Genomic DNA, 11262 nt, shown 5'->3' on the forward strand with positions numbered 1-11262 from the left:
TCTGGCAAGAACTCACTTATCAATAGACACAGCTGGAAAACCCTTATGTCTGCATAGATGTAGTTGTGAAATCCTCACTTCTATATTGTTTTGTATGTTTATTTGCATGGTCTCTGTCTGGTTCTGTGATTGTTTCTGTCTGCTGTATAATTAATTTTGTTGGGTGTGTCAGGGTCTTTAATCCCGACTGCGAAATTCGTTGTCTGATCACAGAGAGACAGGCAACACCAGCAAGGTCCGATCAAACGCTCTTTATTGACAAGTGCACGCATCAATAGAGAGCAGCTCGGCTCCAGGGAGAACCAGCCACTCTTTACAACTTAGTATTAGCCTATATAGACAGTTTTATTATGTCATATATCACTCACTTGAGCAACTCACACCCTTTGTCTAACAACTTAAAACTAGACACTTTCAATATACACACATGCCTAGACTTTATGTCTACGACTTTAGATTATTAATTATATCTTAACAAGCACCAAAAGTTAGGAATACAGGGGAGTTTTAAACAAGCCTATAACTCAACCAGGGAGTTAGAATCTGAACTGTGGGATACTAGAGTTTCTTATCAGTTCTTGTAGGAATGTTACACTTCTCAAGCGGTTGAAGTGGTTCCCACACCCCCACACTCGGTCAGGAGACTCACTGATAAAGCGCCGACCAGGTGCATATTTCTGGAGTACACAGGGCATAAGGCACCAATCAGGGGAGGGGGCGAAGTAGTTGGATTATGTTAGCACATGCGCATAATAGAATGATTTATGTAACCATTATAATAAAAGACGTGGAAAACCCCCGCTTGGGGCGCTCCACTGGAACAGACTGACGGACTTGGCTTCATTCATTACTACATCTGGTGACCCCGACGTGATACCCCCTGCTCACCGGCTGGAACAGCCCCCGATGCATCGACCCTTGCTAAATAGCCCCGTTTCGTGAGTATGGGGGGGAACTTGTCAGCTCAGCAGAAGGTTCATGCGAAAAAGCTGCAAGATATCATACGACAGACTGGCAGGCCAGTTTCCCTGGGTCAGTTAGAAAAGCTACTGATTGAAATCAATCGCCAATGTCCTTGGTACCCGGATCACGGGTCACTGTCAGTAGATGATTGGATAAAGATAGGGGCGACACTGCACGCAGAGCCTAGAGCTGCGGTGCAATGGCTCCTGCTTTGGCAGCGATGTACAGAGGCTCTGGATTCAATCAGGGTTGGAGCGTTATCCAGGGCTATCCTTCTCACCCCCGCGCCTTCGGCCCCCCGTCCTTACCCTCGGATCTTGCCTCCCAAGCCGCCTGAGGCGGTACCCGACTGCCATGATGCATGTCCGGGTACGGATGGCTCTTCACAGCTGAATTTTCAGCTGTCCCCTTTTCAGGCAATGATACACAGGGAGGAGATGGGAGAATTGAGCAGCGAGGGAGAATCAAGTAGCGGAGAGATAAGAAAGTTATTGGCTGCGTTCCCAGTGACACATCGCCCTGGCAACGCAGAGGGGGTGCCTGAAGTGGGGATTACAGCCCTCCCCTATCCTGTTCTGCGAGAGGCGAGACGAGCGGCTACTGAGTCTGGGTTGGAATCCACCTTTACCCGAGGCATGTTAAAAGAAATCGGTCATCACAAGAAAGAAATACAGCGGCTGCAGAAAGAAATCGAACGCCATAAGAAGGCATTGGGGGGGCCTATACTCCCGAGCAATTGTATGGAGCAGGACAGTTCGCCGCTATATGAGAGCAGGCAGATAATCCTGATGCCCAGTGGGAATTAATGAGGAAACTCGCTTATCGGTATCCCCCTTGAGGGACTGGCGGATACTGGAGCTGACGTTACAGTCATCTCCGCTTGGCAGTGGCCATTCACCTGGGACAGGTTTGAAGTGCCAGCCATTTGGGGAGTGGGCGGATTGCAGGCTGCTCAACAAAGCACCCGATGGATTGCTATAACTCCGAGAGAAGGGGGAAAGGTGATTCTCCTTAAACCCTATATCATGGATATTGCTGTATCCCTATGGGGAAGAGACTTGTTAAGCAAAATTGGATTGCATTTTATCATTCATGACTGAGGCCAGTGCTGTTAGTGCCTGGCCAAGTTTTGCCGCTTGTGTTTGGGCATAGTTAAGCCCCCCTTTCTTTTGGCTGTTTACCAAGTTTCAGCTGTGCAAGTGCTGTCCTTGACTGTGGTGATTGGTTTTTTTTTCTTCGGCCTTTTTTAGTTAACTTATTCTGTTCACATTTTACTGTTTATGCCTGAGTTTATTGCCCTTCCCCTTGTATGGTTAACTAGTACCCCTGTGTGGGTGGAATAGTGGCCACTGCCCCAGGAGAAGCTTTTTGCATTGTATCACTTATGTGAGGAACAATACCAGGCGGGCCATGTGGAAAAATCCACTAGCCCCTGGAATTTGCCGGTTTTTGTTATCAAGTAAAAATTTGGTAAATGGCGAATGCTCCCTGATTTTAGAGTGATTAATGCCTGCATTTAACCCATGGGACCCCTGTAGTGTGGAACCCCAAATCCCAATTTTATTTCAGTTTTATTCCATATGATTATCAGCTTATGATGATACGTTTTAAAGATTGTTTTTTTAATGATTTTTCCTTGTTTTAAAGATAGGGAGCTTATTTTCCCCGGGGAGGTGGTGGTAGTTTTTATTTTATTTTTTGGACCCCTGCCCCCGGGCACGATGGGGCTACTCCTCCCTCGTTCCCATGCCGGAAAATATGGCGTTTAGATAGTCCCCAGGGTAATAGATAGTGATTATGTGGGAAGAATTTATGTTCAGATTTGGGCTCTTATGCCAAAATAGCAGCACCAAGGGGACTCATGGACCCAGATGGTGATCCTTCCCTTCCCTTTTTGGCTAATATATTTTGTTAGTGTTTGGCTGAGTTCTGTTGCTTTCATTGCTGCTTTTTTTTGGCTATTCGCCAAGCCCCCTTTTCTTGGCTGTTTGCCAAGCCCTCCCTTCTGCGAAGTGGTGTCCTTGACTGGCCAGCGTTTTTTTTTCCTTTAACTTTTTCAGTTAACCCATTCTGTTTCTTTTGGATTCCATTGATAGTCATGCATTTTTTTTTATTAAAATGCTAAATTTTTAGTGAAGCATTTAATGATCCCTTTAATTTAAGCCCAATATATTGTTTAAACCTGTAATTATTGTGCCAGTTTTTATTATAATTTTGAATTGGGTGTTAACCCCTGCGGCCTTTAATCCAATCAAATTTGGCAATTGGATGTCACGCTTTATTCCCCTTTTTTTTTTTCCTTGGAAATATTTACATGTTGCTATTGATACCTACTTTTATTACATTTGGGCCACCCCCCAATGGGGCGAATAGGCCAAATATGTAATTATTTACATTTTTGCTGTGGTGGCCGTAATGGGCCGCCCCCGACAGATAAAAACCGATAATGGCCCCGCCTACATTTTTTACAGATTTGTGGATTTTTGCACGCAGTGGCAAATTAACCACGTTTTTGGTATTTTGTATAATTCCACAGGTCAAGACATTGTGGAATGGACCAATCATACACTTAAAGAGTACCTACAAAAAGCAAAACAAAACAGTGGGGGATGATGGGCCAACCCTGGGCGCCAAGCAAAATCAATTGGCGATAGTATTGTTTACCCTAAATATTTTAAATATCTTTTAGAATTTTACAGCCACTGAATGACATTTAAGACGGAAATCCTGCTCCCATGCCCATCTGTCAAATATAGGCAGAGCCCAGACCCTAATTGGTATGGCCCCGTTCCATTGAGAATTTGGGGACGGGGGCATGCCGCTGTGCTTACTCCCACAGGGTTGTTGTGGGTCCCTGCCAAGAATGTGCGACCGTGGCACGATGACGTGGCATCAAAGCCTCAAGAACCCGATATCCAACTTCAATCTGACCCTAACCGAGACCTTTCCAGTGTGCCGAGCCACAAAGACGGCACCAAAGGTTACCTGGGGGCAGGTGAAACGACTGGCGCAGCAGGCTCAGCAAACGCTGGAGAATAACAAGGCCAAGCCTACCCCCGAGAATTTTACTGCTGTTATCTTTGCTTGTTTGATTGCTAATTCTTTTATCATATTGTTGTGTTGTTTTTGTGTGTTACCGGCTAGGGCCGAATTTGAATAGCATAGCCGTATGCGTTATAATATGTGGGCTCGACTTGTGATTCTTGCCAATTAATCCTCCTTTTGTTTACAGCAGGCCCCTGAGATGCATGGCCTGTTAGGCACCTGCCTGGTCCCAGTATGTAAGGCGCCGGGCAGTGCTGCACATGCAACGGGGATGTTTAATTTTATAAATGCCACCGAGGTTCAATATTTTTAATGAGCCTATGGGGCCAAGCCACTTATGTGAAACCTGCAAGTGCCTTGGTTTTTTTTACCCCACGGGTAGCCAATTACGCCAAATTGACCTGTGCACGGATGGTTAATTGCACACGTCACAAGCCCCCAAACGGATGTTTGTGGGTGGGTACCCCAGGATGGAATTGTACACACTTTCACAATGTGTCCAGCAATTACGGGCACATTATGTTACCAGAGGGTTGGTTTTTTACGTGTGGTCAGAGGACCTTTAATTATATTCCGGCCAATATTTTAGAAGCTCAATGTTGCCTAAGCAGATTTACATTGATATTCCCCATGAGGTCAATGTTGATTGGCTCCCAAATTAAGGAGACCCGCATCCGATGCCGGCGAAGCTTAACCCCCATGAGATTAGGATGTAATGCCAATGTCAGCCTTTTTAGTTGGGTTGAGTACATTTTTTTGGCTGTCATCCATGGGATGGGTCCGAATTGTTTTGCAATATGCTTTGATTGTTATCGCCTGCTTGATTGGTTTTTGTTGCTTTGCTCAGTGTATTCCTAATAATATTAGGATGTGTTTTACACCCTGTCGGCGCAAACCCCTGCCTACATTCCAAGCCGTTATGTATGCCCATAGAATTATGAAACATGCGGACCAGGCACGGGTCGACAAAACAGAAAAGGAGGGGATGTAGGAATGTTACACTTCTCAAGCGGTTGAAGTGGTTCCCACACCCCCACACTCGGTCAGGAGACTCACTGATAAAGCGCCGACCAGGTGCATATTTCTGGAGTACACAGGGCATAAGGCACCAATCAGGGGAGGGGGCGAAGTAGTTGGATTATGTTAGCACATGCGCATAATAGAATGATTTATGTAACCATTATAATAAAAGACATGGAAAACCCCCGCTTGGGGCGCTCCACTGGAACAGACTGACGGACTTGGCTTCATTCATTACTACAAGTTCTTCTAACACTGTTCTTAACATAACACAGCTGGTACTATGCCAGGAATGCAATTCCTGGTTTGTCTCACTCTTTCCAGGGCTTTGTGAGACAATGCTGCTTCTCAGTATTTTTCCACTCTGGGTTTACCCAGAAACCTCTGTTAGCCTGACTTCAGTCAGGTTGGTATACCTGTTTTGTCTGCTATATCTTCATTCAGGCCTAACAGGTGTAACCAATGAAGGTGGTGGAATATAACCATGTTACAGTATATTAGGACTGGTTAGTCTAGAGAAGGAGTGAGGGTGCCAGGCGGCGCAGCGGTCGGGGCCGCGTGGTGAGTGTCCTGCTGAAGCGCTGGCTGCCCCCCTTCTCTCTCCCCCCACTCCCTCCCCTTCCCCCCTACTTGACCGGGTGCGCACTCTGCAGCACAGGGAGTCCCCTGGCTCCGGCCGCCCTGTAGGGTTTTTTTGTTTTGTTTTTCCCCTGCTTTGCTGGCCGCGCCGTTGTTTTCCGCCCCATCCCTCTGCTTTGCTGCTCCAGCCCCGCTGTTTTTGTGTTGTTGTCCCCCCCACTTTGCCACTCCAGCCGCACCGTGACCCCCACCACTTTGCTGCTCCAGCCGCACCGTATCCCCCCCAACCCCCGCTTTGCCGCTCCAGCCGTGCCGTTTTTTCCCCGCTGTTTTGTTGCTCTGGTGGCCCCACCCCCCTTTTTTTGCTTGCGGCGGCAAAAAAGGCAGAGCCGGCCCTGCCCACACCTGACTCCCTGCCATCTCTACCGGGGCCTGACAAGCTTTGCTTGTGTTTGGATTCTGCAAAGCAGAGGAGCAGGTGAGGTTTTCCTTGCAAGTTGTGTGTGAATGAATCTTTGGCCAGGTCTGCACTACACAGTTGTTTCAGCAGAATTATATTGCTCAGTTTTGTGAGAAAAACACACAACGCTACCTCGGTCGGCAGCTTGTGGCCGGTGTACACACTGCAATGCCACGTCTGGCGACAAAACTGCCCTGTTTTGCTGACAAACTAAAACAAATTAAATTAGAGGTCTAGAGCTTTTTGCAGCAAACTTAAAGTGACAGAGTAGATGCTTCTGTTCATTATATCACCATAACTGGCCTCCTCCAGTATCCCACAATGCCCGCTGTGAACTCGCCTGCCCTGCATTCCTGCTACAGAGCCATGGGCCCCTCCCCTTTCATAGCTCTGGGAAGTTCTGACAGCTGAGCCTGCTGCTCTGCTCCAGCAGCCAGGAGCAAATCACTGCCATGGATGCTGCTCTCTCCCGCCCTGCGAACACAGAGCAGGGTGGCGGGAACTTCCTTACATTGGGGGTGGAGGGCACCGGCATCCAAACTGTGATGCCACCAGGACACCCCTTCCCTCGAGGAGGCTCTTACCTTCTAAACAGGGACGGCTGTTTTCTAGTAAAATCACTAAAAGGGAAGGAGAAAACTCGAAGGAGGTTCCTCCTGGCGCTCACGTCCGTGAACCCGAATACTCTCTCAGTCCTCAAAGAGAGACCTCGAGAAGGAGACTTGCTGAAGCAAAGCCACAGGGGTCTCTGAGGTTTCCCTGGCCCCTCGCCCCTGTCCTGCCTGGCTGATGTCAGCATCTCTCTGTGAGGTCACCACCTCCCCACCACCTTTGACCAATAGTCTGAGGGCCTGCAAAAGGCCTTTGTGATGTCACTGCCACACCCCTCCCTCGCTGTGCTAATGTCCTGCCCCTGCCGACGCACTTTGGAGGTTTGAGCTACTCCCTGTGGATCACCCCACTCAAGGAGCGTTCGTTCTAGGAAGCAAGTTGCTTTCACAGTAAAACATCAGATGCTGCTCCCAATGCTACACTCAGTTTTTCAGAAATTAGTCGACTTTATAGCCAGAAGGGACCATTAGAGCATCTAATCTGACCCCCTGCATATCACAGGCCTCCTGTATGACACAAGAGCTACTTTTGGAGCAAACACATTCCAGAAAGGCATCTAGTCTTCATTAAATGACATCAGGAGATGGAGAATCCACCACTTTCCTTGGTAGCTTGTTCCTGTGGTGAAACATCCTCTCCGTTGAACATTTGTGCCTTAGTTGTAATATGAATTTGTCTCTTTTCACCTTCCAGCCACTGGGTCTTGTTATGCCTTTCTCTGCTACATTAAAGAGCCTTTTAATACCCAATATTTTATCTCCATTAAGGCACTTCATCGCTTCAATGAAGTCACCTTTCAATCTTCTTTTGATAAGCTAAACAGGTTGAGGTCTTTCAATAGCTCACTAGAAGGCATTTTTCTCCTGCCCTCAGAACATTTGGTGGTTCTTCGCTGACCCAGCTCCAATTTCACAACATCTTTTTCAAATGAGGACACCAAAACTGGAGGCAGTATTCCAATATCAGTCTCACTGATGCCGTGTCACCTTCTGTGACCTTCTTGACATAATCTGTAACTGTATAGATCACCGTTGCGACCACTGTTCTATATTTGCAATATGATAGAAAGGTTGTCATGTAAGGGGTCTATGGAGAGGTTCTGATTGGCTGATTATAATTATGCTATCTCTAGATGTGTATCATTCTTGTAGTTGACGTTATGAATATTGGCTCTATGCTGTCTGTATTTCAAACTTGTGCTCTGCTTCCAGGGAAAACCCCAGCCAGATAAATTGGTGTCATTTCTGCCTAGCCTGCTTGATGGCCCATTAAGGACCATTAGCTATACAATTGACCCATTGAGAGAAGGCAGATATGCCTTGTGACTCAGCAAGGTGTGCAGGGAGCTGCCTATGGACAGAAATTTAAGGTTTTTCTATGCAACGTGCTTGATAGAGTGTCCTTGGGACAAAGAAAGCAAAGACCACATGGCAAGAGACTATAAAAGGCTGATGCCTCATCTCCATCTTGTCTTCAGTCCTGCTTCATACCTCTGGAGGGACTTTGCTACAAACTGAAGCTCTCTACAAAGGACTGAATGACCCATCCCAGCTGTGGATGGACTCCAGAGACTTCATTTCAACCTGCAGTTTATTCCATCACTGCTACAAGCCTGACCCAAGAACTTTGCCATTACTGGATGTGAAGGGTTAAAATCCATGTGCATTTTATATAACAACCTGGTGTATTTTGCCAGCTCTTTTCCAGACCCAAAGTCCAGAGTATGGTCAAGGGACCAGAGGCCTAGCAAATAGTGATCAGCTAAGAGAAAGCTGGGTAAACAGAAAGCCTTGCTTGCTAAGATAGGCCTGGTCAGCAAATTGCCAGGTGTTGGAGCTAAGAACTAAAGAATTGTGTCTTATTCAGAGTTGCAGATTGAACAAAGAATCCCTGTTCCTATTGTGTTAGTCTCTTCTGTAGGGAGACGTTCTTCCCACAGATCCAACCTTGAGTTTATGAAAAGTTGGCACATGTCAGTATCCTTCCCCCTCCCTTCCCAGGAACCAATTCCTGCCTTAAGACACACAAAAAACAATCTTTATTGCCATATACTTTCACTGTTTCTTTGCTTTAACCCCTAGGAATGTACCTGTTGGACAATCAAAGGAGTTGCTCCATTCCTATGGACCCCAAATCAGAATTCAACATAGATATTTTATACTACTAACATTTTATCAAAGTATTCATTAAATGTTAACTTGCTAACTTGAGACCATGGGCGGAGACATTATGTAACCTGTTAACCATTGGCTACTGTGCTATCTTGTCTTGCGTCAAAACCTATCCTGGGGTGTGGAACTGCCTATCCCGTCACTTTCCCCCGCCCATGGAAAACCTACATATTCTATTGTAATAAATTATTGACAGTGCCTCTGAGCCTAATAAGCCAGGTGACACTCCGCCAGCGCTGTGTGTAATAAACTCCTCTGCTTGACCTCTACACGGTGTGGATTTACGTCCTTCAGAGAACAAAGAGAGAGGTGGAGGCCAGGTGACCAATTTGCCTGGGAAACAGAACAAAGGCCAGAAGAGGGACAAATGGGCCCACCTCAAAACAGGACAAACTGGAAAAGGCAAAAATGGGCCACTCGTCTGAGGGATAACCATGCTGCAAACAGTTCAAACAGCTTCAAAAGTTACTATGTGGGAATCAGGAAAAAATATTAAAGAAAAAAAATCTGGCGAGCCCTAGAGGTGTTTATGGTGTTGGTCTCCCTGGCAGATTCTCTGATTGCTCACATGGACTGAGTGCCAAGAGAAGCTTTTCCCACATGTCATTCGTAGGGCCACTCCCTGTGTGGATTCTCTGAGGTTTAGAAAGCACTGAGGTGCTAGTGAAGCATTTTCCACACTCACTCATCCCTTTCTGAACATCAGAGAATCCACACAAGGGAGAGGCCCTTTGAATGCGGTGTGTGGGGTCATGTCCCCACCTGGGTTAGCTATCGCCAGCTACATCATGTGGTGCTGCCAGCACAGCAAGGAGGTGCCTGGGGCAGCCAACGGAAAGGGGAAGCACGTCCGGCTCTTCAGCGGCAATTTGGCCCACTCAGTCCGTCTCGGAGGGAAAGACTTGCTGCCAAAAAAAGTAGAGCTGCCATCGATTGTGGATTCTTTTTATTTTTTTGCTGCTTGGGGCAGGAAAAACGCTGGATCTGGCCCTGTTCCATGGAAAACAAGTTGTTAAATCCCAGATGAGTGGAGTTATATCAGTTCTCAGCCTGAGTCCTTAGGTCTTAATCCTGAGGCTATGTCGGGTTCCTCCGGTGGGGGTGTGGAGCAGCCGTTCATTTTCCTGTTCGCACTCCTCTGCGGTGTGAAAATCGGGGAGGGGAGGCAGAAGCCCCATTTCCCTCCCGAAATGACGCCCAGTGGGGGAAGCCAGGACAACAGGGTGGGGCAGCAAGTGGTGGCCAGACTCTCACCGCCAGGATCTAGTCTAGCTCAGGGTCCAGCTCAACTTCCTCCCCGCGCCACTGGCCCCCAGTCCCCTTCCATCACCAGGTCAACCCGGGCACTAGGGCAGAAACGGGGTGAGGCAGCAAGTCAAGCTGAGCAAGGCAGGCAAAAGCGAGTCTTGTCTTCATGGGCCGCTCACAATGATGTCCTTTTTGTGTGCAACTGCTGCAAAAACCTCCCGGACAGAGAAGCAACAGGCCAAAAAAACCCATGTACAGCTGCCAAAGTAGCTCAGTTGGGAGAGCATTAGACTGAACATCTAAAAGTCCCTGGTTCAATCCCAGGCTTTGGCAGGCCCTTTCAATCTTCTTTGGGCAGTGGTGGATTGTTTTCTGGGAGCACAGCTGTACCTGCACCCAAGCTGAGTCCCTGAGCTTGGGCTCTGCAGTAGGAAAAGATACTGTGGGCTACTGCCTGTGTTTGGCTGGCCTGACCTTTAACAATGAGGGACAGGAGCTGTCTCTCCTACATGAGTAATTGGTGGACCCAATATGGCAGGAAGAGAGTGAGGCAGGGTGGCCCTCAGGAATGGTGCCAGAGAGCTGCTGGGCAGTGACAGGCAGGTATAGGGGATGAAAACTTCTGTGCAGCTGAGCGAGGGCAGTACTGTGGAAGGGGCATGAAGTGTCGCCAAAGACCCACACTGCTGCCGGGTGAGTAAAAATTAAAAAGGCGCCTCTAGCCAGGGAAGGGATTCTCGGCCAGGGCTTGTGGGGCCCCTGTGGAGTCGGGGCCTGTGGCAAATTGCCCCACTTGCCCCCCCCCCGGGCAGCCCTGCCTAAACGTGGCGGCCACCAGAGCCCAAACAGTAGCCCCACCCCTTCCACTCAAGGCCACGCCCCTGCCCCCCTTCTCCCCAAGGCCCCACTCCTATGCTGCCTCATCCCCCAAGACCCCTCCTCCCGCTCACTGCTCTCCGTCCCCTCCCCACCCTCACTCGCCCTTACGGTCATTACAAAGTGGCAAGGCAGAGCCCTCCCATTTTTTAAAGTCCTGGGGTGTTGTTCCCCCCTGTTCAGGCACCCCTGGGGCCCTGCACTTCACACAGCTCTCCCTGATTTCAGCTGTTAGTGAGGGAGCCTCACTGCTAGCGCAGACTGGGCAGTTTGTTGCATGAGAGACAC

The 11262-nt window shown here is 48.2% G+C and overlaps 1 non-coding gene across 1 annotated transcript; it reads left to right on the forward strand.

The window, feature by feature from the left end:
- The first annotated feature begins 10358 nt into the window (after positions 1-10358).
- On the forward strand, positions 10359-10431 carry TRNAF-GAA. Its single transcript has one exon. It is a non-coding gene; the product is annotated as a tRNA-Phe (tRNA).
- The last annotated feature ends 831 nt before the right edge of the window (positions 10432-11262 follow it).

This window comes from Mauremys mutica, unplaced genomic scaffold (genome assembly GCF_020497125.1).
Source record: "Mauremys mutica isolate MM-2020 ecotype Southern unplaced genomic scaffold, ASM2049712v1 Super-Scaffold_100264, whole genome shotgun sequence".
Lineage (NCBI taxonomy): Eukaryota > Metazoa > Chordata > Testudines > Geoemydidae > Mauremys > Mauremys mutica.